General features: G+C 41.7%; 1 long non-coding RNA gene across 3 annotated transcripts in view; it reads left to right on the top strand.

Annotated features, from left to right (window-relative positions):
- The window catches only part of LOC121072205, a 28,036-nt gene extending 22,775 nt beyond the window's left edge, over positions 1-5,261 (top strand). For all 3 annotated transcript variants that reach the window (XR_005821059.1, XR_005821057.1, XR_005821058.1), the window contains one exon: positions 322-5,261. This is a non-coding gene — a long non-coding RNA (uncharacterized LOC121072205). The remainder of the gene's footprint in view (positions 1-321) is intronic.
- The last annotated feature ends 1,227 nt before the right edge of the window (positions 5,262-6,488 follow it).

The raw sequence follows: 6,488 nt of genomic DNA on the forward strand, positions 1-6,488 counted from the left end.
ACTCAGGAGCTGACTCGGTCTGCCTTCCTGGGGCCCTCTAGTGCATTGCTAATCCCACAGCAAATCTCTCCTGCATGGGAACTGACCTCACAGATGGCTGCAAGGTGGCTTGGTCCCCTGCCAAGCTGATGTGAAGGGTCAGCTGGATATCTTCCTTGCATTTCTACTTACAAACCTGGGCAATATATTGATGTAAGGATATTGTGTTTTATCTACACAGTGAAAATTAATCCGGATGAATTTGAGAAACTAAATGTGAATCTAGTCACTCTTTTGCAATCAGACTAACTTTTTATTTGTTTTACTTGTACTGGCTTACAGAGTGAAGTGAGAATGGCTGTTCTCAAAAGGATGTTCGTACCCATGGTGTCTGTGGAAGCATATACTTGGAACGGACACTCCTCTGCCTGTTCTTGCTGTTGACAAGCCCTTTGGACTTGCCTGTGGACAGAACAGTTTATATGGACAGTATTATACCATGCAGGGAAAGGGAAGTGCCCTCTGGTCTTGCCTTCACCTGGGTTGCTGTAGTGGTGAACACCAGGGGTGACACCATCCACTACATCAGGTAATGGAAGTGCAGGAGCTGCTCTTGGCACTCCAGCATGGGGAGGTCATCTTTGTTATGCCTTCAGGGTAATAAGTGGGGGAAAAGGCTACGTCTGTGTGAGTGACATATGGAGGAGGGAGAGAGGGAAAAGGAATCCCTTGTTTACCTTCCTTTCTGCTGGGAGGACAAAGAGGCACAAAGCCACCCTGCAAGCTGGCAGATACCCACGATCAAAAGCAGTTCTGCATTTTATAACCAGCTCGTGAGATTTAGTGCTGTAAGAAGTCTCTGACGAGCCATGGCTTCAGGATTCCCAAGGGGATTATGTGCACAAATGACAAGAATATCCCTTGGAATAAATATTAAAACGAACTGGAGCTTTGAAAAGGATATAAGCCCTTGTGTCTGGGGCTCTGCCACTTTTAACTACTCGTGCTTAAGCAGACTGATGGGGATTCTCCACCTTCTCCAGCTATGGGAGCCCGGATGGCAGTGTCCTGAGGCACCACAGCCAGAGCTGGCCCCCACCCTAAACAGCCATTTCCAGCCTGAAAGGATGGGGGCCTGCAGGTCAGGGTCTGTGGTCAGTAGGAAATTGAGGATGCCTTTCCCTATAACAACTCCTTCAATGACAGTCCGTGAGGTCTGTGCCCCTGTTGACTTAATTTACAACAGGTGGGCACCCAGCTCTTGGGAGCTGCTGGGTTGCAGCAATCTTGGTAGGGAGCACAGAAAGCCAAGAAAAAGATTTTGCTCAAGGCGCAGGTCACAGGCACTTACATGCTAGTTATCTGCAGGGCATGTCACAAATAGAGGCTGCCTCCTGGGGAAGGACTGGACCGGATTCTCCCAGGACAGGGAGGAGGAGGAATTCCTGACAGCGTTGCAGCACTCGTGCAGCAGAGCTTTGGAGCTCTTTGCTGAAAATCCACTGTCCGAGAAGCCCTGCACAGGAACACGAATGGTCTTTGTCCAGGAGGTGCAAAGGCTGGCTTTTAAAAAGCACCTTGATAGTGTCTGTCTCTGCTGCTCTGGGTCTGTCTTCATGCCATTCCCCATTCTAAGCTACTTTGATTTTTATTTTTTTTTAAAGCTTTAAGTGGGTCTATATATAGAACAGGCTGCATCCTGCCTGAAGACTCTCTGACAGTGAATAAGGAGCTTAATAGGGCTCCCTGATACGTCTCAGGATTTTTCCATTTCTAATTCTCTGCAGTTTGAAGCTTGGATAAGAGCTTTCTTTCCCCAGGTGATGACCACCTCTTGGTGCTGGGTAAATTGAATTTGAATTGGACAGGGCCTTTGCAGAGATAGACTTGCTGCAAAAATACCAGCCCAGAAAGATGCACGGTGATGAGAGAGTTTAGCCCTCCATTCTCCTCAAGTCTTTGCCAGGCAGAGGCCACCCTATATCAAGGTGGTGGAGGTGGCTCTGTGCCATGACAGTGGCACACTCTGCTTGCCCTGTGTGGACACCTGCTTCCATCCCCGTGCCACAGCCAGTGAAAGCAGAGTCAAAATTTCTGGTTCTTAGCAGCTCCCAGATGAGCCAGCTATGAGCTGAATCTTTGCAGAACACTTTTCTGTGGCCTATTAGCTGTTTGCTGTGCAAAGCGCTGACTTGAATTGTTGTTGATTTAGGGTAAATGGCAAGCATTCTTGCAAATGAGGTGAAGACAAAATTCATGCTTTAAGAAGCATTGTTGTAGCTTTCCTGTCTTGTAACGTTTATCTGCTCAAGCACTTCCAGCATTATAGTTGTTGTTGTTGTTGCTTTTTCAGCACATGTTAAATGCTGCAAAATATATCTGCTCTCTGTTGTATGGTTCCCTGTGCATCTGGGATAGGGAATTGCCCTTGTGTGTAGAATTTACTGCCTCTATTTTTTGAACACTTCAGTTTTAACATTACACAGATTATTGCATTTCAGTAGGTGGGATAACTATTAATTAAAATATTTGGTCTGGAAGACTTGGAAAAGGACTGGAAAATCAATTGTGTTCTTCTAAGGAGCTTTCTTGGTGAAATTATTTTTGATTGTCTCCAAATTTTGGTGGCTTGCTGTGATTACTAAGCTTCTGCTTCTTCTACATTGCTATATCTCAAAACAATTGTTCCATAAAATACCACAGCAGTGGGGCTGGGGAACAGTAATTTTTCAGTTGGAAACTTCAACATGCGTTACATATAAAATGAAATAGTGAGTTTTGAAGATGCCATGATGGAAAAATGAGTATACAGCCAAAAACCATCTTGGGAGGGGGAAAGGTGCAGTTTTCAGCTGCTGATGCAGGGATGTGCTTTACTTACTGTGCAAAGCCTGTCACAGAAGAACTTGCCTTATCTTTGTGCCCTCTCTTTATTTGTGGCAGAAGGCATCAAAGTAGCTATGTATTTACTTGTCAGAAATTGAGAAGTCTGAGGATACCCTGTAAGGCTTAGGGATCTGCCTGTATGCTTTGTAAAGGACTCCCAGCACAGACAGGGTAAGAGGGACAGTAATTCAGGGTTCATTTTCTTTGCTAGCTTTTTAGTATGAGATCCAAGGAAATAAAAAGTAAAAGGAGGAAAAATAGAAAAAGGAAAAGGAAAAGAAAAACTATGCCTGCCTCTGAACTGCCACTCCTTCTTGTTTTAGGGAATTGCCATCCCCAAAGATAGTTGAGTGTCTACTGCCACTGCCTTTCAGCAGGAATCCTGAGTCAGTACAGTAAGTGGGGTGCCAGTCAACCCCCCAGCAAAGAACCAGAGGGGGTTATGACTGCGAAGCCTGCAATCTCACATCCTTATCTCTGTGCCACAGCACACACTGGGCTTGGCAAAGGCTCTCCCTTTCCCAATGGGGCCCTTTCCATGCTTGCCTCTTAAGCAAGGACGTGCCATGCCAATGCCCCAGCTATTTGAGGATGGATAGCTTTGTACTGCTGAGAGCTCTAATGGAAATGAACTTGTCTGTCTGACAAGGGTTCTCTGTCATTTTTGGTATCACTGGGGATATTCTACAATTGCATTACATGGTGAATATCACTATGATGGGTTAATTCATGCAATTAGAGCAAGCACCTCAAACTCTTCAATAGAATCCTTCCTGCCAGGTGTTGTGTCTAGGGCATGTTGGATGTGCTGCTCAGTTTCATGATCCACAATCCTCATTTTCTGTCTGGTAGATGAGCATTAGAAAATGCCCTAAAACAGTTTAATTAACCGCCCGTCTGGCAGGGCAACATCTGCGAAAACACAAACCGGAGGCAAGACAAGAGTGGGGTTTTCTCTCTGTCATCCACCTGGAGCCAACCTGTGGCTTGAGAATGTCTGTTTTCCATCCCCTCCTGGTGTGCTTAAAAAGAGTAAAAATAATAATAATTTTTAAAAACTTCTTACACATTTTGTTAGTAAACAGAGTTCCAGAATTAGAGACCATGCCAAGTGTATATTTAATCTTTTTCACCTGGCTTAACTGATGTTGACAATCACATTGCAGACCTTATTGTTGCGTAGTCTGAGAACCAGATGATAGCAAGCAACAATGCTGAAGCCAATTCCTTTTGCTTTGTAGCATATTTGTGGTAATTATACATATAATTATCTGTAATTATACATATAATCGTCACTTTTAAAATGCACTGTTGTCTGTAAATACGGAAGCTCAGTATTTGTAACAGCACTGTAGGTCATGTCCACAGATAGCCACACCCCTGTCTCTTCTCCAAATGAATGAACACAATTAAGAAGCTGAACACCACGTGGCTTTGTAGGAAAATACTTGCTAAGCTTTCTGTGAGTAGACGTCTTCAGCAATGTTATTGAAATAGAATTAAAAACAATCTGGAGTGGAAGAGATAAGAGCACTTTAAACAAGCTTGTAAATGAAAGAAACAATCCAGCTCGTAGACAACCTGCATAATACAAATTGGGTAGTCAAGGGCACGTGCAGTAAATTTCCTTCTGCAAGTCAATAAAGTAATAGACCTCCTTCATGTCATTTCCCTTTTGTGCAAAGAGTGAACATGTAGTCTTTCTGGAGATGAACAATGAAGCACTGAATATGTAGCTGCATGAACAATGCATTGAGAGAGAACCCAAGTAAAAAGAATAGAAATATATCTGTGCTGTGTTTTTCACTCTCTTTTTCTTGACTCTGTAGTGAATATTTTCAGGCCAGGAGGCTATTTAGGTTGCAGTTTTGAAGAGGGTGAGGAATCAAATATGCACCCCTGAACAACGTAAGGTGCAGAGCTCCTGTAACCAAGTAATATTTGCAGCAAACCATGACATGATTACAGGAGTGGGTGAGAGCGGCTGATGAGTTTAGAGGCTGTGAGTGATTTAAAGTAGACTCCTAGTATCTGCTGTTCTTGGGAGCTGGGAAAATAAATAACCTTTGCTTATGACAAACTCCCTCCTAGAATGATGTGGACATTATGGTGGTGCATGCTGGAAGTGGCTAAATGTGCGATAAGGTATTTTAGGATGAATAATGTCTTGTGTCGTTTTCTGAACTGAGGAATCTTTGGAGTTTACATTTTTACAACAAGCTATGCTCTCCATGCACCTCCTGCATAGTCTATGAGAACTGAACCAGTTGTGATAAGTCCAGCACATGGGGCCGAGTATGATTTTAAGCTTCCTTTTGTCATTCCTGATGCTTTTTCCTGGTGCATGTCTGCAATTACTACTTTAGAGCTGTGGAAACCTTGTGGCCCAGCTAACTCAGGCACTCTAGACCTTCATTGGGATTCTTTTTTACAGTTGACTCTTTTGGGAATATGTGATGACCTCGCTCCCTGGGGACAGTATGCCCTGGGGGAAAAAAGAGAAAAAGGAAAAGGACTCTCTCTTCATTGTCTAGAGTTTATACATGAAATGAGTGAAAACTTTTTTAGCTAGGAAGTTTTATGGAACTTGGTTTTGACTAACAATGTATGCCTGCTTATTCTTTTGTTATGATGGCTGGTAGTTGCATTTTCTGACAATAGTCTGCTTTTCCACTTCCTAGATATGACTTTATGTGGCTATATTTGAACATGACTCTTGGTTTGAGCTCTTTTTTTTTTTAATTTTTTACTTTTTTATTTTTTTAATTCATTGTTTAATTTTCATTTATTTATATATTTTTGCTATTTAGACTTCTCCCGTGGTTTCCATTATCTGCAAACTTCACCATAATTTGGTTTTGATGGACAACATGGGTTAGCATAACATATGTTAACCCCACAGGATTCCCTAAACATACACTATCCAATTGCTGATTCCCTATTGATAATTAAACCTTGAGACTTGTCAATTAACAACTTTAATTTGTTCTATTGCACACATTAATTAGTATTTCAACATAACTGTAACTGAAATGGTGATACCCAGCTCTATGCCATGCTTCTAAGACCTTTGGTGTTTAGAACAGCATGAGCTCTCTCAACCAAATTTATAAGTAGAAACTTCAAAATATCATGTTATCCTAATAAAGCTTATCTAATTAATATCAATAAATATTATCATCCTTTAAATATTTTTAATCGGGTTTCATCCTGACTACTGCTTTGTGTCCAGAATTGGTTCTGGGCATCTGTAAAAGACTGAACTGAAGACTGGATAAAAAGTGCAAGGTATCTTCATGTTATCTTGAGACTAATTTTTATCAAAGACTTTTCAAGAGCCAACCTGTCCATTCCAGGGGCTTTGTTTAAAAAAGATTCCTAACTTCAATATTATCTGTTGTTAGTAGTTGACACTTAACATTACTGCTTGGAATGAAAAGATTTTTTAACATAACTTGAATGCTTCCTTTAGCTTGTTTTTTTCTAAGGAAATGAGATATATAATTAAGCTGTCTATTTCCTTATGCCTTATACCTCAATAGCTTTCAAACCCATTATCAAATTGAGTCAAAATTTACTAGAAAAGTTGTTTTGTCTGACATGAATGTCCTTCCAGTCTTGTG

Source organism: Cygnus olor, chromosome 6, assembly GCF_009769625.2.
Source record: "Cygnus olor isolate bCygOlo1 chromosome 6, bCygOlo1.pri.v2, whole genome shotgun sequence".
Lineage (NCBI taxonomy): Eukaryota > Metazoa > Chordata > Aves > Anseriformes > Anatidae > Cygnus > Cygnus olor.